This window comes from Odocoileus virginianus, chromosome 22, assembly GCF_023699985.2.
Source record: "Odocoileus virginianus isolate 20LAN1187 ecotype Illinois chromosome 22, Ovbor_1.2, whole genome shotgun sequence".
NCBI lineage: Eukaryota > Metazoa > Chordata > Mammalia > Artiodactyla > Cervidae > Odocoileus > Odocoileus virginianus.
In genome coordinates this window covers 11719757-11741262 of record NC_069695.1, presented here as the reverse complement: position 1 = coordinate 11741262, position 21506 = coordinate 11719757, and the positions used below count along the sequence as shown (strand labels likewise).

General features: G+C 49.3%; 1 protein-coding gene and 1 long non-coding RNA gene across 7 annotated transcripts in view; both read left to right on the top strand.

Moving 5' to 3' along the window:
• Positions 1 to 21506, top strand: part of CTIF (cap binding complex dependent translation initiation factor) — a 316461-nt gene that overhangs the window by 22346 nt on the left and 272609 nt on the right. Inside the window, exon 1 of one of the 6 annotated variants that reach the window (XM_020901520.2) lies at positions 16573 to 16651. The exons of the other annotated variants lie outside the window; for them this stretch is intronic. The gene's annotated coding sequence lies outside the window, so the exon portion shown is untranslated. Of the gene's footprint in view, positions 1 to 16572; positions 16652 to 21506 lie in introns of those variants that run through there. 6 annotated transcript variants of the gene reach the window in all.
• Positions 10958 to 14045, top strand: LOC139030430 (uncharacterized). The gene is made up of 3 exons (XR_011482799.1): positions 10958 to 11762; positions 12638 to 12744; positions 12948 to 14045. It is a non-coding gene; the product is annotated as an uncharacterized lncRNA (long non-coding RNA).

The following is a 21506-nucleotide window of genomic DNA, read 5'->3' as shown; positions in this document are numbered from 1 at the left end:
TCTTCAAGAAGAATCGATTCTGGTTGTTGGGAGCTCAGGCGGGCCTGTAACTGTGGAGAGCTGTTCCCTGGGAATGAGGACTCCTGACAAATGATCGTAATTATGCTCAATAAAAATGAGTGCTCAGAGACCAAGGTCCAACATTTCAGAACCGTAAATGGAAGAAGGCATCTTTCAATTAATTGCAGTGCCCCCAAACAAATATTAAAACGAGTAAATCTATGTGGAGTCAGTTCTCTGGCCCAGAGTGATTTACCTTCGAATTGAGCTATAAAATTCTACAAGGGCCGGCTTCCCACTCTGAATGTCCCCTGCCCAGCTCCCTACTACCAATAACCCTAAATCAACCTGGGGGAGTTAAAAGATGGGCGGCAGCATTTCTTCGGAGAGGTGGGAGCCTGGGGCTGCAGAGGGGCCCTTGGGGGTCTTTCCTGTGTGCATAGTAGCTGTCTTGACTGAGCCCACCTCCCTCCTAAGAGTCAGTCTTCAGGGAAAAAGTATAGCCTTCTCTGACCTTTGGAGCTGCCGAGGGGGAGGGTGACTCACTTTTATTGCCAGTGGGAAGCTGACCTTGATCTGGGATAGTTTGAAGGTGATTGGGATCTTGAAGGAGATCTTGGTTTCAACCTTGGTATGTGTTCAGCGTTCCCCACCACCACCACTACCACCCACGCCCCTACCGCCTGCCCCACCGCCTTGTACAGAAGGGTCTCTCCTGAGGTTTTTGCTGTCCCTGCCTTTTCTCCTAGGTGTGTGCCCGGTGGGACTTGGGACCCCCTAGGGTGTGTAGGGTGGGGTCTTTCTAGGTACTCCACTGTGGCTCAGGGCCCCTGGCTCTGCCTCCTCCCTCATCCAGCACCCCATCTCCTCCTGCCCAACACCCCACCCTCCCCAATGATGAAATTATCTTCCTGGCAACCAGGAATCCCAGTGCCTTCTCAGAGATTTTCTGTTTGGAGAAAAGACTTTTTAAAAAGTCTTCCAGTTTCCTTTTGGCTGCTTTCAGGCCACACTTCACTGTCTCTCGGTTTATCCAAATCAGGGTTTTCTTTATTCTCAGAGCCAGCTTTTTGTAAGTGCTCCCTCCTGCCAGCCCCTCTCTTTTCCTTCCTGCCTGTTTTAGGCGTGCCTGGACTTGCTGGTCTGGTGTCCCAAAGGCAAGAAGGTCCCAAAGCAGAAGGGGCTTTTGTGGGAGTGGGTGGGATCCCTGCTTTGCTCAGATGCTTTGCGGGCTGCCTGGAAGGGTAGCAGGGGCCTTGTGGGTCCGGGGGTGAGACTGCCAGTGTGGGGGTGGAGGTCCTGCTAGGGTGGGGTTGGTGGGGCACAGATTTTCTGTTCAGAGAAAAGGTTCGGGGCAGTTCCGTATGCTGCAGATGACCCCTCCCCAGGCCTCCTCAACGAAGGTCCCCACAGCCTGGCTGTAACTTTCCCTGAGGAATGTTTGACCTCATTGACCTCACAGTTAACCATCCATGGGAAGCAGCAGGTAGTTCACTGTTTCGTTTGGAGGATATTTTTAAAATAAGCTTGGTTCTCAGGGAAGATACTTTACCAGTGTTTGTGCTTGTGTTTTTAATAATTTGCAAAACATTACTGAAAACGGGGGGGGGGGGGGGGGGGGGGCCCGCATTGCATTAAAGTATATTCTAAGTGAACTCCTGTTAAGATGCATCAGTGTAAAATGTTCCTGTAGTCACTGTTTGTACTTGTGTATTGTGGAAAAAATACTTTTGGAAGGCATGGGGTTGCCAGTACCACAAAAACTGTGTTGTATATAATGTAAAGATTAAAGTGGGGAAATAATGAGCATCTGTGAATAATGAGGTGTCATTTTTTATAATCTTGAATGGCAAATAACCCAATAGCCTGCATACCAGAGACATCTGTGATTGTTCTATTACTTGAATAGTCCTGCAGTTTTTTTTTTTGTTTTTTTTTTTTAATGTTTACAATTATCCAGTTTTAGAAGAGAGAGACTTTAACGCCATTGCCTGGTTACTTGTTTTATGCTGTAATCTAGTTTATTTTATGTAAAATGTATATTGAATGCTTTCCTTTTTTATACCTGCCTTAAATAATTTGGCAATCAGAATTAAAAAGGTTTTTTTTTATATATATAAAAAATATATATATATATATTCTAAGTGAAGAATTATCTCTACCTCATCACTTCGATACTGTGTTGTTTTACACATTGCATCCTTTCCCTCCTTCAATAGCAATTGGTTGATTTGCAGCTCTGCCAAATAATTTTGTATACTTAATTAGCTTTGTTTTAAAATTTGTTTCAAGGTCCTATTTATTGTGGACCTGTTTTCCGCAGACCCTGAGCCCCGCAGCTCTGTCATGTTCCGGCCTTCAGCAGCAGCACCTTTTCCGAGGAGAATACAGTTGGGTCTCTTATCTGCGGCTTCTGTATCCTCAGATTCAACCAGCCTTCGATCCAGCGTTCTACAGGATCTGCCGTTGGTTGAGTCCCTGTAGTCCCAGGGCTGGCTATCAGGGTACTTGAGTGTCTGCAGGTTTTGGTTTCGTGGGGGTTCCTGAAACGCCTCCCCCCACCCTTGTGGCTACAACTGTATCCACTTTTAGCTGTGCCTTCCTAGGCGTGGGGTTTCCCTTACCCCCTCCTAAAGGAAACAGCTGAGAAATCCCCAGTATCAGCGTACCCTTAAATAACACCGGTGCCAGCTCATTTGTGTCATATTATGAATTTGTTAGGTGCTCTCTTGCCTCATAGATACCCTGAGAGATTAGCAGTCTCACAACAGGACTTGGCAGCTGACGCCAGGACCAGAGGCCCTGTCCTCTCATGCTTAATCTTGTATTCTTTCCGCCATACTATGGAAGTGTCCATAGACCCCAGAGAACAGGCCGCTATGCTTTAGTTAAGCTTCATCTGTAAATGGGGTCCTAATAGCACGCATTTCCTGGGGCCACTTGGAGGCTAAAGTGAGCTGTCACATGTTTAGGAGGGCCTGATGACAGTACATGTGAGCTCCTAGGAGTGGTAGCAACCCTCCCTTACATGCTGGACACTGTGGGAAACAGACTGATCACCTGGCTCGGGCACACCATCCAGAAATACAGGTAACACTGGTGCCTAGATAAGCATCACTTATCTTCCCGACCGTGGGAAGGCTGGGCCCACGGCTGCCCGGCTGGCCTGCACCACCAGCCTCTTGATAGTGGTAGTCTTTCCTTTGCCAGGGCTGTTGACCAGGAGGCCACCTGCAGAGCTGACCCTTCAGTTGGGGGTCTTGGCATATTGGTGGGCTTTTTAAAGATTTGTTTACTTATGCATTTATAGCTGCGCGAGGGCTTTATCCAGTTGCGGTGAGTGGGGGCTACTCTCCAGTTGTGGTACACAGGCTTCTCGTTGCGGTAGCTTTTGTTGTGGACCGCGGGCTTTAGGAAACCAGGCCTTTGGTAGTTGCAGCTCACGGGCTTAGTTGTCCCTCGGCATGTGGGTTCTTCCCAGACCAGGCATCGAACCTGTGTCTCCTGCATTGGCAGGGGGACTGTTTACCACTGAGCCACCAGGGAAGCCTTGGTGGGCTTTTTAACACAGCAGCAGAAGTTTCCAGCCTGTTTGACAGACCACAGCTGTGGTCACTGGGCATTCTGGCCCCTAGCCTAACCTCACTCCTTACCTCCTCAGAGTCACCGTGTGTATACACACGCACCCAGAAGGATAAACCCATCAATAGGGCGAGTGCGTGGTATGTAAAGGAAGTTCGTTCATTCATTTGTTCATTCATTCAGCCAGTATTTATTAATACTACCATGTGCCAGGCCCCAGCAGCTAGCTGGGGGTGTAGCCGTGAGGGGGATAGAGCCTCATGTGGCTTTCTGACCACAGACAAGGACCCAAGTGCGTGCTCCGAAGGGAAATGAAGCAGGACCAGGAGCTGGAGGATGGCTCAGCTGGTAAAGAATTCACCTGCAATGTGGGAGATCTGGGTTGGGAAGATTCACTGGAGAAGGGATAGGCTACTCACTCCAGTATTCTTGGGCTTCCCTGGTGGCTTAGCTGGTAAAGAATCTGCCTGCAATGTGGGAGATCTGGGTTTGATCCCTGGGTTGGGAAGATCCCCTGGAGAAAGGAAAGGCTACCCACTCCAGTATTCTGGCTTGGAGTATTCCGTGGACTGTATAGTCCATGGGGTCACAAAGAGTCAGACGTAACTGAGCGACTTTCGCTCACTCACTTCAGGAGCTGGAGGAACTGGGAGGGAAAGAACAGAATCCTGACGGGGACTTTATGGAGGAGTGATCAATTTGAGGAGCAGCAGGAGGCCATGGGGTGGCGGGGAGTGGGGGCGGGGTGAGGAGCTGCGGGTCATCTGATGGCAGTGTCCTGGGGCAGATCTGCACTTGGGCTTGGGGAAACCTTGGGAAGGCATGCTCTGAGATCGTTACCCATGGAGTGGAGAAGCTCTCACATCCAGCACAGGGCTGGGGTTTCGGAACCTCCAGCATCTCCTGCAGGTGTGGCCTCGGCAGGTTTCTCCTGCATCATTCCCTTCAGGGATGCGCCCCCCACTCAGGACAGTCCAGTGATCTCCTAGGGGCAGTGTACCCCTCCTTGCCCTGTGTTGGGTGCATCCTAGGGCGTGTGTACCCCTCCTTGCCCTGTGTTGGGTGCATCCTAGGGCGTGTGTACCCCTCTGTCTCCTGTGCTGGGGTGCAGTCTCAATCCCAGCAGTGGAGATGCCTGGGGTGTGCTTTGGCAGAATTCCTCTCCTGACGATGAGCCTCTGGGACCCATCTGGGGTTCCTCTTTGCACCCCTCTCAGAGGACGGCATGCCCTAGGCCTCCCCAAAGCTGGTATGGAGGAGAAAGGACGTAAAACTCAAGATTAGGTCCTGTGTTTGGCTGGCATCTTGGAAGGGGAAAGAGTTGAGATTTTCCCAGCCAAGATGAGCTAGTTGCTTGCGGGTACTTTTCAGAAGGTTGGGGGGCTGGGTGGGGGGTGGGTCCAGCCCCTGCCTGGGAGGGACATCCTTCCCTGGGGGCTGCCACCCCTTCCACTGCTCCGTCTGCTGAGCGACAGCTGGGACAGCACCTGCTGCCTCGGGGGCCAGCCTCTTGCCCTCAAATGCCTCTGAGAGGAATTCCCCTTTGGGGTGGGGTTCTGGTTCTTTCCAATCCCAGAAAAAAAAGAAAGCTCTGGAAAGGCTGCAGAAACTCCTTTAGGACAGCTCTGGGAAGATGACAAGAGAGGGATTTGGGGAAGGGATAGATGCCACTGGAGTTGTTTCTAAAGGACAGTGCTTCCTGGGCACTTCTCTGTTTGGCTTACCAAACCCCACAGCCAGCAGCCTGCCTTACTCAGGCCTGGCTGAGAGACTGTAGATTTGGATTTTCATTCAATTATTCAAATTTTTAAAAATCTGAAGTGAATAGTGAAAGAGTTAATACTATTCTTATTTATTCAACAAATTTATTAAAAAGATTTTTTTTTTGAGCAGCATCTGTTGTGCCAGGCCTTTTTCTAGGTGCTGGGAATATAGCAAGTAAACAAAACAGACATGTTCTTGTGCTTGAAGTTCTAGTCCTACAACAGGGGGTCATCTTTAAAGAAAGACCTCTCAGATCTTTAAATAATAACTCATGGAGTTACATAGGCATTGGTTTAAGGACTGCTGGCTTTGTGCCAGAGAGGCAGGGAGAGGAGTGTGGTTGGGATGTCCAGGGACAGAGGGAAGCAGGACGTTTGTCCCTAAAGGCCAACTGGGCATAGGGGACTTCCAGCACTCCTTTGATGTGGCAGAAGTCAGGGAAGAATGGGATTCTGTTTATGAAGTTGAGCTTGTAAATATTAATAGCTCTTTCTGCACATGTTTATATTGCAGAGGTAATTTTCTCTGTGACTGATCTTTTCTTTGTGCCCAGGTACATGGAGCTTGTGGGAAGATGTGCTCCTTGCCCTTGAGACTACCATGGTTAAGCAATTTGCAAGTAAAACAAAGACTGTTCAGAGTCATTTCATATGGCTGGGCCTGAGAGCGCAGGTGGAAAGAGCTCAGAGAAGTCTGGGAAGGCTTTCTGGAGGAGGTGGCTCCTAGCTAGTCAGAAAGAAGTGGGGAGAGTGTCCTCAGAGGTGTGGTAACATGTGAGCATGGCTGGTCTGTCACAGTGGAATTGGCAGTCGGGGAGAGAGAGGTTAGACGGTGCAGGCCTGTGGGGGCTTTGCTGGCGGCTAGTGAAGGTTTTCCAGTAGGTAAGTAGCCTGGTAATGGCAAGAGTTGAGGATGTCTGATGGGAGGGAGCTGGGAGCAGACAAAAGCTAAGTCCAGAGAAGGGCTTCCTTCCCCATCAAGTCATGACGGGCTGTGGATAAATCACTGTCTGCACCTCAGTTTATCTCATCTGTAAAATGAAAGTAAGATTTCTAATTCTGGTTATTTCACAGATTTGTTGGGAGTCTCAATTTTACAAATATGTGTGACAATGCTTTTTTTTTAAAAGAGTGAAGTGTTAAATCAAGGGGGAAAAAAAATCTAGGCTCTTGGTGCCAGGATCTCCTTCTCCCTTTGGCTTCCTGTCTAGGAGACAGCATGAAGTGAGAGAGAAAAAAAAGCCTCATTTTCTTGTGGGTGAGGGACGTGGTCCAGGCGTCAGAGAACCAGGGAGGGGCACGTGAGCCCATGGCATCTGCATTTAACGCCCTGAGCCAAGGCTGCAAGCCCGCCCAGGGCCACACCGCTCAGCATGCCCAGGGTCACGCCGCTCAGCATGCCCAGGGCCACGCCGCTCAGCATGCCCAGGGCCACGCCGCTCAGCATCGGGGCAGCCTGTCGGCGGGGGGCGGGGACTCTCCTCTGCCCATCTGCTCAGAGAAAACTCTGTTATGTGGCTCCCCTAACACAGTGCCACCGTCGAGGGGCTTACACACCAGAGGTTCGTTTTCTCATGACTCTGGAGGCTGGGAGTCCAGGAGCATAGGTGAGTTCCTCCCGAGGCCTCTCTCCTTGGCGTGGCGCTGGCTGCTTCTCGCTGTGTCCGCACACTGTGTCCCCTGCGTGTGTCTGTGTCCTGATCTCTTCTTCTTGAGGACACCAGTTGTGTTGGATGAGAGTCCACCCCAATGACCTCACTTTACCTCAATCACCTCTTTTAAAGGTACTGCCTCCAAAGGCAGTCACATTCTGAGGAACGGGGTGTTTGGATGTCAGCATATGAATTTGGGGGAGGGGGCACAATTCAGCCCTTCATACATATTTTTTTTTCTTTTCCCAGAATTTCCAGAGTGTGCACAGTTTTAAATGGAAAGGCACACTCCTGGAGGAAAAAGGGATTGAGAGTTGAAAATTCCCGGGAGCTTTTAGAGACCTGATTTTGGGGGACATGGGCACCATTGAGCATTGTGACAAAGCAAACATAGACAAGTAAATGATTTGGTGCGCCTGGCAAACTTGAATTAGATTCGCTTATGTAAACTTCATAAACAACCCCCACCCCCGAATTTCAAAAAAGTGCAATTAACTTGTTTTATGCAAAACTTCATAACAGGTTTCCTTTAAATCCTCAGCCTCACTGGTATACTTAAAAAGTGATTTAACACCATGTGATTAAAGTACTACGTTTGCAGAGCCTAGCCATTAGAGGCAGGGAGACAGCCTGTAATTAAAATTTTGCTGAACCTTCCTCTCCCAAAGACCAGTTCAGTTTACAGTAGTAGACGATCAGAGCAGCTGAAAAGCACCAGTTGGTCGTGTGCCTTCAGCTCTAGGAGAGCAAGTTCAGGGATCCGACCAGGCTTGGGGTGGGAGGGCAACACCGACCACCCAGCTCCCGCCTGGTACCTGGGCATCCGCCCTACTGTCCTAGGCCAGCGTTGAGTCTATACTGGCAGCCCCCTGACCTCATCCTTGACCTCGGTCACTTGGGGGCTGTGATGCTGGACCCTGGTTAGTGCAGAGGACCAGGAGACATAGGCCAATGAATGGTGAGTATTATCTGAGCCTCATGTTAGCGATTTCAGCCTGCAAACATTCACTCTCACCAAAGATGCAGTTGTGGCCAAGTTGACTAACTCCCAGCCCTCCCCCTAAATGGAGCCCATTCCCCGGGAATAGGAGAGGGAGCCACGAGGCCCCTCCCCACCCCGCAGAGAGGAGAAGAGCACGTGTAACCAGGAAAGTGCACATGTGACTGATCATCTGCAGGGAACCATGTCATGATCGTTACAGCATGTAAGCCTCCCAATTGACCATTACTGGGAGGAAGAACACTTGTCACCCTGGGCCGCGGAGACTGGACTTTAATAAAGTCAGTTGCTCACTGGGTATGAGATTCTGTCCTTCCATCACAAATATTTATGAAGAACCTACTGCATGCCAGAACTGGGCGGTGCACAGAGGGCCATGTGGCAGTCTCCTCTGGCCGGAGAGCCTTCAAGAGCAGTTCTAGAAGTTGAGTCCTTTGTCCCTGTCCTGAAGGGTTGCACAGACTAGTGGGGGAGGCAGACGTTTACAGAGAGTGGAGGGAGACGCCCAGGGCACCGAGTAAGGCCTTGGAGGGATGCCTGGCCCAGCCCTGGAGTCAGGGAAGGCTCCTAAGGGGAGTGGTGAATAAGAGGTACATCAAAGGATGCAGGGGAGTGGGTTTGGCCAAGAGGTGGGGCAGGAGTTTTGAAGACAGAAGGAACATTATGTGTAAAGGCCTGATGGTGCATGGGTGGGGGTGATTCAGGGTCTTCTAAGGATACAGACTTGGAGGAGAGTGCAAGGAGGTGAGGATTGGGGCGGGAGTGTTGATCAGAGGCCAGGGTGCGAAGGCTCCAGATGGAGATGAGCCAGACTTTGCCCCACGTGTTTCAGATGCACTTTGGGGCAAGAGATCTGGGCCAGGTGCCTTGGGCTCAAGGGACCGCAGAGCTGGGCACTGTGGACAGAGCCTGCACTTAGCCCCACTCCCCCGCCCCCCGTACCTGGTGCCCTGAGGGCCTATTCAGTCTCCTGATTGGCATCCAGGTTGGAGGATTTGCTCTTCGATTCTGTTGTGAGGTTTGCATGGCCTCCTTACCCTTCACACTGAGTTACCTGGCTCTCTTCTGGACTGTGGTGCCTCCATGTCCCTTCACACCAATGCAGATCTCTTCAGAGCCTAGCAGCATTTGTTGTTTAGGGAGTGTGCTAAATAAGTTGCTTCAGTCACATCTGACTCTTTGCGACCCTATGGACTGTAGCCCGCCAGGCTCCTCTGTCTGTGGGATTCTCCAGGCAAGAATACTGGGGTGGGTTGCCATGCCCTCCTCCAGAGGATCTTCCCCCACCCAGGGATGGAACCTGCATCTCCTGGTGCTCTTGTACTGAAGGCAGATTCTTTACTGCCGAGCCTCTGACGTATGCCAGTTTCTTAGGGTGAAGTTAAAGTGAAAGTCACTCAGTGGTGTCTGACACTTTCCGACTCTGTATAGTCCATGGAATTCTCCAGGCCAGAATACTGGAGTGGGTAGCCTTTCCCTTCTCCAGGGGATCTTCCCAACCCAGGGATCGAAGCAGGTCTCCCTCATTGCAGGCGTATTTTTTACCGGCTGAGCCACAAGGGAAGCCCAAGAATACTGTAGTGGGTGGCCTATCCCTTCTCCAGGGCATCTTCCCAACCCAGGAATTGAACCCAGGTCTCCTGCATTGCAGGCAGATTCTTTACCAACTGAGTTATCAGTTCAGTTCAGTTCAATTCTGTCCCTTAGTTGTATCTGACTCCTTGTGACCCCATGGACTGCAGCATGCCAGGCCTCCCTGTCCATCACCGACTCCCTGAGTTTACTCAAACTCATGTCCATTGAGTTGGTGATGCCATCCAACCATCTCATCCTCTGTCATCCCCTACTCCTCCCGCCTCAACCTTTCCCAACATCAGGGTCTTTTCCAATGAGTCGGTTCTTCATATCAGGTGGCCAAAGTATTGGAGTTTCAGCTTCAGCATCAGTCCTTCCAATGAATATTCAGGACTGATTTTCTTTAGGATTGACTGGTTTGATCTCCTTGCAGTCCAAGGGACTCTCAAGAGTCTTCTCCAACACCACAGTTCAAAAGCATCAATTCTTTGGTGCTCAGCTTTCTTCACAGTCCAACTATCACATCCATACATGTCTATTGGAAAAACCATAGCTTTGACTAGAAGGACCTTTGTTGGCAAAGTAATGTCTCTGCTTTTTTATGCTGTCTAGGTTGCTCATAACTTTTCTTCCAAGGAGCAAGTGTCTTTTAATTTCATGGCTGCAATCACCATCTGCAGTGATTTTGGAGCCCCCAAAATAAAGTCTGTCACTGTTTCCCCATCTATTTGCCATGAAGTGATGGGACTGGGTGGCATGATCTTAGTTCTCTGAATATTGAGTTTTAAGCCAACTTTTTCACTCTCCTCTTTAACTTTCATCAAGAGGCTCTTTATTTCTTCTTCGCTTTCTGCCATAAGGGTGGTGTCATCTGCGTATCTGAAGTTATTGATATTTCTCCCGGCAATCTTGATTCCAGCTTGTGCTTCCTCCAGCCCAGCATTTCTCATGATGTACTCTGCATGTAAGTTAAATAATCAGGGTGACAATATACAGCCTTGACATACTCCTTTCCCGATTTGGAACCAGTCTGTTGTTCCATGTCCAGTTCTAACTGTTGCTTCCTGACCTGCATACAGATTTCTCAAGAGGCAAGTCAAGTGGTCTGGTATTCCCATCTCTTTAAGAATTCTCCAGCGTTTGTTGTGGTCCACTTAGTCAAAGGCTTTGGCATAGTCATTAAAGCAGAAGTAGATGTTTTTCTGGAACTCTCTTGCTTTTTCGATGATCCAGTGGATATTGGCAATTTGATCTCTAATTCCTCTGCCTTTTCTAAATCCAGCTTGAACATCTGGAAATTCACAGTTCATGTGCTGTTGAAGCCTGGCTTGGAGAATTTTGAGCATTACTTTACTAGTGTGTGAATGAGTGCAATTGTGTGGTAGTTTGAGCATTCTTTGGCATTGCCTTTCTTTGGGATTGGAATGAAAACTGACCTTTTCCAGTCCTGTGGCCACTGCTGAGTCTTCCAAATTTGCTGACATGTTGAGTGCATCACTTTCACAGCATCATCATTTAGGATTTGAAATAGCCCCAAAATACCAGCTTGTCCTGGAAATTCCAGGGATCGAACCCAGGGCCTCATACATGCAAAACATGCAGTCTAAGTCAAAGGAACCAGCCCATGAGTGTTGGTTAGTAATAGGCACCAGAAATAACCAGGGCTTTATTTATCTCTCTATGTCTCTCTTGCCTCAAAGAGGCCTGGAGGTAGGCTGGCCAGAGCTGGTATGCTGATTCTACGGGCCTTAAGCCACTTCCGTCTTTTTGTAACACTAGCCTCTGTATTTGGCCCTTTTATTCAAGGTCACCTCATGGTCCAAAATGGTTGCTGAAGTACCAGCCATCACACAGGGTCATTCTGGAAAGGAGGAGGAGGAACTGGAATCAGTTTTCATTGATCACCCCTTCCTCCAAGGGAGCCTGGGAATGTAGTTTTTCAGCTAAGTACTTACCCGAGGTTCTGTTAGTGAGGACGAATGAGAGAATGGTTGTTGATTAAGCAGGTAGCAACCTCTGCTATGGAATGTTGTAACAGTGAGCCCAGGAGGACCGACGGCTCCCTGAGCGTGTGCCTCTGTGCTCCGTACATCTGGCTGTGGCACCCAGCACCCCGTGGCACAAAAGGAGATGCTGCTGACGGGCCAGAGGAATGAAAGAAGACACGGGAAATTCCACTTCTGATCAGCGGTCAGTAAACCCACAGGACCAAGCATCTCAGAGAATAGCAGAACCAGGGACTGGAGGCCTAGCCCCACTTCAGACATGGACAAGCCATTTACTTTTTCAAGCCTTAGTTTCTCCCTCTTCAGACAGTGGAATAATCCTACTCCGAAAGATTAGTGACAAGGATGAAGCGAGTCAGTATGCATAACTAAATGGAGGTGTGTAGTGGTGATCTGCAGCTCGTTTAGCTTCTCAGATCCTTCCCCTCCCTCTAGGTAAAGTCTGCTGCTGCTGCTAAGTCACTTCAGTCGTGTCCGACTCTGTGCGACCCCATAGATGGCAGCCCGCCAGGCTCCCCCGTCCCTGGGATTCTCCAGGCAAAAACACAGGAGTGGGTTGCCATTTCCTTCTCCAGTGCATGAAAGTGAAAAGTGAAAGTGAAGTCGCTCAGTCATGTCTGACTCTTAGTGACCCCATGGACTGCAGCCTACCAGGCTCCTCCGTCCATGGGATTTTCCAGGCAAGAGTACTGGAGTGGAGTGCCATTGCCTTCTCCGAGGTAGAATCTAGAAGATGAAATTACTTTGTTGAGCTGAATTGTATATACTGACTTCTCTTCTCATAGAGTCTACCCCACCCACCCAAGCCACAGGAATCATAATATCCCCTTGTGTTTTCAAACATCTTTCTTAATGAGGAATTCAGAACCTTGATTATCTCTGGGCCATCTAATATTCCAACATATAGGGAGGGGCAAGAATTGCTATTTATATCTGGAAAATGGGGAAGTGACCCACTTGGGGTCAGAGCTGTAGCTAAAACCCAGAGCTCTTTCTCCTGAGATAGTATAATAGTATTTACAAACTTTTCTTTTCTTTTTTTGGCTGCATGGTTTACAGGATCTTAGTTCCCCAGCCAGGAATGGAACCTGGGCTCTCGGCAGTGAAAGTACCAAGTCCTAGCCAATGGCTTGGCAGGAAATTCTCCAGACCTTTTGGCTTAGATGGTAAAGAATTTGCCAGCAATGTGGGAGATCTGGGTTCAATCCCTGGGTTGGGAAGATCCCCTGGAGAAGGAAATGACAATCCACTCCAGTATACTTGCCTGGAGAATTCCATGGGCAGAGGAGCCGGGTGGGCTACAGTCCATGGGATTGCAAGGAGTTGGGCACGACTGAGCAACTAACTTTTCTTCACTTTGTTTTTAAAGCAACAGATGCAGTTCTTCAAAATAATCCTGCGTTCGGGACCTAGTACACAAGACAGGAAACAATGCCATTGGCTGCCCCGGCTTACAAGTCACCTCCCTGAAAAGTGCCCCTAACTCTCCCCAAGGCCCCTTGGTGGGCTGTCCTTGGTCCTTCAGGAAGCATCCCCTTCTTCAGCTGCCCAATGCTTCATGGGTTTTGAGTGCTCTGTGGCAGATACAGGAAGTAGAAGCCCAAGCCCGCCCCTTGGTTGGGGAGATGAGTGATTTGGTCAGCACGTGTCAGTACCTAGATGTCATCACATCTTGGCTTGGTTCCAGCCTGGGGTGGAGACACTCATGGTCCGACCCTATCTCCCAACCCAGGCCAGAGTCATCGCCCATTCTCCCAATGCTTTACTCTAAACAGATTCTCAAAGTAGTTCTTTCATGTTTGAAAATATTATAAATTTTGTGGTATAATCACATTCCCCAAATATAAGTAATCACAACATATTATCCATTTTTCCTTTCATATTTTTAATGCTTTCTTATTGTGTTCTTGCCAGGCCGCCTAACTTTTTAATGAATCTACCCTTGTGTGCTTATCCTGCCTTCTTTGGGGGTTCACATTCACTATCTAATAGAAATTTAATTTAAAAAATTTGTTTGAAGAAGTAATACACAGTTAAAAAATAAAGTCAAAATTAAAAGGTATGCTTTGGCAACAACCCCAACGTCCATCAACCAATCCGTGGATAAACAAGATGTGGTGTATCCACACAGTAGAATATTACTCAGCCATAAAAAAGGAAAGAAGCACTGATACGTGCTACCATTTGGATGAACCTTGAAGACATGCTAAGTGAAAGAAGCCAAACCCAAAAGTCATGTATTGTATGATTCCATTTATATGAAGCATCCAGAATAGGTAAATCCATAGAGACAGAATGAAGGTTGGTGTTTGCCAAGAGTGGGGAGGTTGGGGGAATAAAGAGTAATTGCTTAATGGGTACAGGGTTTTCTCCTGGTGTGATGGAAATGTTTTGGAACTAAATAGAGGTGGCAGTTATACAACAGTGTGAACGTATAATAAATGCCCTTGAATTGTGCAGTTTATAATGTCTGAAATGGTTAATTTCATGCTATGTGAATTTCATCTTAAGAATTGAAAGAAAAAAAAGATAATCTGTGAAGTATGGAAATACTCTTTTCACATGTCCCCATCCATTTGTCCCTTCCTTCTTGCCTTCTTATTCCCTCCCTGGAGGTAACAGTTTTTGAAGAAAATTTTTTGTTATTAGAAATTCCAAAAGATGTAAAAGTAGACAGAACTGTATTAATATCATGAATTGCTGTACTTACCACCCAGCCTCCTCAGTTCTCATCTCATGGCCATGCTTGATACGTTTTCACTGTCCATTCACCTGTCTCTGGATTATTTGAAGCAAATCCCAGACACTATTTTATTTTACTCACAAATAATAAATCAATATATATCATATATATCGGTAAATTAAAAAAAAAGTAACCAGAATATGTACCACTTTCAATAGTATTTTGTTTTTCCTTTCATTTTTTCCATGCACTCCAAAAAATACATTCTGATTTTTCCCCCTTTTCTTACATCAAAGGGACCATACTGGAAATTCTATTCTGTACCTGTTTCCTTTCACCTTATGGAAAACACTGTGTAGATATTTCCTGTGAACCAGTGCACAGGAATCTTCCTTGTTTTTTTCTGTCATGTGACTGTATATTAGTTTATTCACGCATACCCTGTTTCTAGTGATTTTCAGTCTTTTCCTTCAGATAGTCTGAGCAGGACCCTGCAGATTCAGCGGTCAAAGGCAAATCATATTTGGCTCATGGTCTTAAGAAGCCTGGAGTAGGCAGATTCTTCAGAGAAACAGAACCATTAGAGAGAGTGAGGGAGAGAGAATTCTCCTGGGACTAGCTTGAGCTTCCCTTCACCATGGTGGTCTCAGCGGACATGGCCTTGTTTCATGGTGGCTGCCTTCCCTCAGATGTGAAGGCCTCCAGGTCTTCAGTCTTAGGCCTGGAAAGAGCATGATGTTCCTGCTGCTGCATTGCTGGACATCCAGGAGCACACTGTGAGGTGTGGACATGTCCATCCCTACAGGGAACGTAGTGAAATCTCTAGATGCTTAGCAAATATTAGCTGTTTCATTAGAGCAGTGGACTATCTTGAGATCTGGCTCTTGGGATAACTTCCTGTGTGACTTAGCCCAAGACCTATGCCTTCCCTGGATCTCTGAATGGGGATGATAGAAATAGTGCTGCCAAGTCCAGGTCCAGGTGAGATAAGACAATAACAGCTGTGAACGGTGTTGGCAGCTGGGTGTGGCAGGGTTTTGGGGACCTCCCTCCCTGGAGCCCCCACCCCCAGAAATGGGTCCTGCCTCTGCCTAAGAGGGCAGGATCTAGGGGTGAAGGAGGTAGGTCCTGGTGCCTCCTCCTGAGACGTCCAAGCAGGCCACTGGGCAGGTGGGCGGGTAGGATTTGAGTCTATGAGGGACAAGGGGCAAGCTCGCTGCTTTTGTTTAAATCCGCCAGCGGCGTCATGCCTTTCACATCTTTTCCCGTGGACTCTCGTAGCAGTTCTGTAAGGCAGTGACTCCTTTGCCCCTTGGACAGTTGTGCCCATGGTGACGGAGCTGAGGGATGGCCAGAATTCCAGCTTAGGCCCTCGGGGCTCCAAACCCCATGCCCTTTGCCCACAAAGCTGGCTGGGAAGAGAGACGCTTGGCAGAATACCAGAATTTTCCTTACTGTGAACACTGTTGCCTCTAATTAGATTAATTTTCACTTTTCTTTTGCCTTGGAGGGGGTTGGTGATGCAGCGGAGTTAACAGCACTGCTCCGTGAGCAGAGGTGTGAATGCTGGTGTGAGATCCTCCAGGCCGAGAAGCAGTCAGCTCTGTGTTTACTTTCCCCCCAAGCCCCGTGGAGAAGCCCCGCCTCACCCACCACGGGGCAGGCATGGCTGGTGGAGGCCCAGCCTCTTGGTTGGCCTGCCCTCCCCTGGAATGTCAGGACTGTTAGAAATGCTCCCTGTCTGGCATGAGTTACTCGAAATGCTGCCCTGAGCACGGGTCTGTGCTGGGTTGTGGCCCCAGCCCCAAGACCTGGTTAATCCGGGGTAAATAAAGCACCCACTTACGTAGTCTCCTCTCTCCAAGGTAAACTGTGGAAGTCAGGGCTTTTGCCTGGATTAAGGCCTTAGCAAATGAGAATGCTTTTCCAATCCCAATCTTGCTTTTTCACCACAGGGGACCAGCAACAAACACTTATGGAGGGCCCAGGGCGTGTGCCAGGCGGTCCTGAGCTGGACAGATGTGTGTGTGGTGCAACTGAGCCTCAGATAGGACTTCACTGGTGGATGATTCCAGCTTGTGGACTGTCCCTCCCTGGCCTCAGACAGCAAAGCCAGCACATAGGCTGCCCAGGTGTTGCCCGCCTGCCCTGGCACCGGAGGGAGCTAAGGAGTGGGCCTGCATTCTGGGAGCTGGGGGCGTGTGGTCACTCGCTCCAAGGCTGCTCCAGGGCAGTGCTGACCTTTGGAAGGGCAAACAAGTGGCCTTTGGGGCTTTGCCAGGCCAGCTGCCAGCCCAGGAAAGACATACTTGGTGTCAGAATGGAAAGATACAGCGTGGTTTTCTCCCCTTCTCCTTGGGCCTGACCATCTCTACTGGGAAACCAGAAAGGTACAGCATCTTACAGTACCTGGGGTGGTGTCAGGTCTGCTGGTACCTTACGGCCCTTTCCTGGGACCAGCCTCTCCCTTCATCTGCGGACCTTCGCCTGTTCCCCGGCGTTGCTCCGGCATCCTCCCCTGGGGCCTCACTCGGCCCCCCTCTTGCTTTCCAAGTTCTCTCTGTGCAGCCTGTCCTTCAGCCAACACAAACAGCAGAAAAAGAAGGCGAAAAGCCACCTCGAGCGGAGGCTCTGCTCGTTTCCAGATTCATGTGCCAGTGGAGGCATAACCGTTTAATCGCTGACACCGTCTCCAGTAAGACCGCATAAACCCAGTCCCGTGAGGCCTTAAGTGCAGGATTTGACACAAACAAAGGAAGCAGGCCATAGGTAGGATTTGGTCTGCTCAGACGCACCTTTTAAATACTTCTACTTAGGCTCTGATTCTCTGTTCTTTGTAAGCGTTGGTGCTGGGGGATTTCAGGGCTTGTCTTGCGTGTGGTTTTGGTTTCTGGCTTCCTCCATCCCGGGGCTAAATAGTCTTAACAGGTTGAAATTGCTGATTATTCTTAAAACCTTGAGAGCCGCTGGGTGGCCTATGTGATAGGAACAGTTCATGTCTCCGCCACGACGGCAGGTGTGTGTGTGGAGCCCCCGGGAAAGCAATTTGAGTGGGGGGTGGCCAAGAGGGGTTGGTGTTCCTGCCTGGGGAGGGGGTGTGACCCGAGCTGTCAGGCCTCGGTGGCTGGTCAGAGCCATGGCCTTGGTCCCCCAAGGAGGAGAGTCAGCTGCCCCGCGCCCACGTGTCCTGGGGACTCCGAGGCCTCTCGGGAGCTTGAGGTTATAGAGTGATGAGGTTATGAAACCACAAGAAACTGTGGTTTCAGGAGGACACTGCCTTCTGTGTCCCTGTCTGGGGGCTGGAGGGCAGGGCTGGGGTTCAGGCTTTGAGGCTGGTGGTGTCTGAAGCTCCCCCGGACCGAAACGGTCTTTTGCTGGTGGTGGTGGTGGTGGTGTTGCTAAGTCGTGTCCAACTCTTAGGTCTTTTGGGGACCTCGTCTCTCACCCTCAGAGATGTTTATCCAGGCCGTGGAGGATCCTTCTCTCAACCTGAACTTCCTTCTGGTCTTCCTTCATTTATCTTCAGCCAGTTTTCTTCCCATTTCTGTCTGGTCTATGTCTTCAGTTGTCCCAGTTGTCATGCCTTAGCTACTTCATGGCCCTCATTTCCAGTCCTTTCCCTTCTATTTTTTTTTTTAAATAAAAGCTTTATTGAGATTTAATTCATATACCATAAAATTCACCTCTTTATTTATTTTTGTCTGCACCGCACAGCAGGCGGGATCTTAGTTCCCTGACCAGGGATCGAACCCGGGGCCCCCTGCAGTGGAAGCACAGAGTCCTAACCCCTGGACTGCCAGAACAATTCCCAAAATTCACCCTTTAAAGTTGGTGACTTTGAATATATTCATAGTGTTGTGCAACCATCTCTTACTATCTGGAGATGTCATTTTCTCGAATCTCATCACCCAGAACATTTCCATCACCTCCTGAACCCATTTACAGTCACTCCCGATTCTCCCCAACTCCCTCAGGCCCAGGCAACCTCTAATTGACTTTGTTTCCCTATAGGTTTGCCTGTTCTGCACAATTTCCTATAAATGCTGTGACTTTGCCACACTGTTACACACTCCCACTTCAACATCATGCTGGCCCCACCTCTCTCATTTATTTTCATTTATTTCCCATCTCACAGTGAGAGAAGGTGAGACAACAGTACTCCGTTTTCATAAATTCTGCAGCTTTTTTTTTTTAATTAAAAAAATTTGATCTTTAGGAAAAATCCTGAAATCTACCACAACCCAGTCTGAATTACATAACTAACTAGCCCTGTGTCCAAAATTACACTTTGCTCCTTGTATTTCCAGAAATAATTCATGCCACTCCCTTAGGTTTGGGGGCTTTAGTTTGGCCCTGCCCTGCTCCTCTCCACATTCCAGGAGCCTTTCTTCCTAATTTCTGTTCCTTTCTGGTGCCCGAGCCGGGCTGGGCCTGGAGGCTTCCCTCCTCTCGCTGGATTCCTGCAGACTTTCTTTCTGGCATTTCTCTTACCACTGGCACTTCCTCCGAGGGAAGCCAACCAGGAATAAAGAGCAGCCGGCGAGGGGCGGGAGGGCTTTCTCTGCTGGCAAAAAATGGAGCGAAGCAAGTGCCTGGGAGAATGGGGTTCCCGTCCAGTTTGTTCCCTAGGGTCAGACTGCCAGCGACCCTTCACCTCATTTCTTTCTTTTTATTGCTCGTGTGGGATTGGGAAGCTCAAGGGTGTGTCCATCCTGCAAGTGTTTATTGAGCTCTAAGTGAGGATTTGGTTCCCAGCAAGGTGTTATTACCTGTCACCGGAAGGAAAGATGGCAGGCCGGAAGGAGTTAAGGCTTCATTCGGGGAGAGAGAGGTATGATTAAGTGGCAAAGGGTGTGCTTGGGAGATAAATGCTGGTAAGCTGGAGGTCAGCGTGGGCCAGGGCAGGGGAGGCCTTGTGTCTGAGATGGCTGCGTGGCCCTGCAGGATTGGGGCAGGTTAGACTTGGGTGGAGAGGGTCCCATTCTGGAGGCGAAAAGGTATCGCTCTTCTGCTCGTGGGGATGTCCCGTGTGACTTGGCATCTCGAGGCCAGGAGGAGATAGGCCTCAGAGTGGAGCTTCCCTGGAAATAGGAGGTGGGGCCTGCACCCTCTGCCCAACCTTGAGCTGTGATAAGACCAACTGCAGCTCCTGGAGCTGTTTGGGGCTGAGTCCTGGGACCTGGGTTAGAGACTCAGTGAGGACAGGAAGGGCAATCAGGAGCAGGCCATGGTTATCCTGGCGGCTGGCACAGAGAACGCGACGGCAGTGCAATGGGTGGTGTAAAGACATCAGTAGGAACAAAGAGGAAGGAATGAGACTGAAAGACTTTGGCAGAGGACTCCTTAGGGCCTTACAGCATTGGATGAACGAAGTGCCTGGGTGTGGTGTCGATTCTGTGTGGTCCTCTGGATGCTTCCAGCAAGCAGGGCCTCACTGCCATGCCTCCTGGGTCAGGGTCCCCTCTGTGCCCTGAGTGGGTTTCATAAGCTTACTGGGCCAGGTCCCCCTGCCAGCTGTGTGCTGTGTGTGTGCTTCTTCGTACCGGGATGGTCTGTTTACCTTGTGTGTGTGTGGGTGTTAGTCACTTAGTCGTGCCCAACTCTTTGCGACTTCATGGACTGTAGCCCGCCAGGCTCCTCTGTCCATGGGATTATCCTGGCAAGAATACTGGAGTGGGTTGCCATTTCCTTCTGTTTACCTTGTGACCTCCCAACTAGCAGGCTGTCAAACAGAAGCTGTGCTAGTGATGGGGGTGGGGGTGGGGGTAAGGAGGACCCGTGTTAGTGGAAGTAATAATATCATCATTTGGAGTATCAGTACTAGTAGAGGTAATATCAGCATTTGAGTAGATACTAGAAAGAAAGAAAGTGAAGTCTGTCAGTCATGTCTGACTCTTTGCAACCCAGTGGACTGTAGTCTACCAGGCTCCTCTGTCCATGGGATTCTCCAGGCAAGAATACTGGAGTGGGTTGCCATTTCCTTCTCCAGGGGATCTTCCCGACCCAGGGATCGAACTCGAGTCTCCTGCATTGCAGACAGATGCTTTACCCTCTGAGCCACCAGGGAAGCCCTGAGTAGATGCTCTGTACAAAGCGTTTTGCTAACTCTAGGTGATTTAGTCCTTACTACAACCCCATGGGCTGACCCCATTCTACAGGTAAGGAAACTGAAGCATGAAGAATTAAGTGACAGCCTGGACTCAGCTCCCAGTCTCGTGGTTTCAGACCCCATGCTCTCAGTCACTGTGTTCCACCCTCTCTCAGAAGAGCAGGTTCATCACAGCCATGCCTGTGATGAAGGGTAAGAGAGGAGAGAGGAAAGTGCTGGAGAGGAAATGCCCACCTTCGGGGCAGCTGGGCAGCAGGACTGGGTGGAGCACAGTCCCAACCATACCCATCGTGTGACCCCCATCCCACCTGGCCCTGGGGAGGGTCTCCCCGAGATAGCTGGTGGGGCCAGCAATGCTCAGAGCACTGGCCAGATAGGTTTTAGGGAGGAAGGACAGAGAGGTGGATCAGGGCAGAGAATTGATGTCCAGCTGGTACTCTGCAGAATTAGATGCTGCAGAAAACTTTAACGAATGCCCTGTTACCTTAATTTTCTCAGAGTGTGAAGTATTTAGACATCATGGGGATGAGAGTGCTAGCAATCCAAGAGAGCTTTGAGTTCAGGTTGCATGGTTCCTAGATTTGTAGATGGGCAGGGGAGGGAGCTGAACTATTTTTAGAGGATGTTGCATTAGTTTGTAATTAACAGCAAGCCTGCTGCTGCACACTCTCCTTACTCACGCTTTATCGTAATCCATGTTTTAATCAACTTCAAACAAGATCCTAAGGTCTGTGAGGGTCTGGAATGCTTCTGTCTCATTTGCTGTCCCATCCCCCATGCCGGGCACATGGAGGGAAGATTAATCTGCCTACAGGGGTTGCAGAAGTTGCTGATGACTGGGTAGCTCACTGGTGAAAATTTTGGTAGGTGGTGGGAGCAGCTTGACTGAAGCATGAAAGGCAGAGGCAAGGAATGTCTGGGGAGGGACAAGTGACATTGGGACAAAGTTGAGGACTGTTGGAAAAGGCAAGATAGGTCTCGAATATCAAGTCACTTACGTCTTTAGGGAATTAGGGCTGAAAACACATGTCGAAAGAACATGCGTGTTTTCTGACGATGGTCTTTCTGCAGACACTCCTAACTTAATGCAACACCCTTGTCAGAATTAGGAAAAGACATTCCTTAGCTTCCAGGAG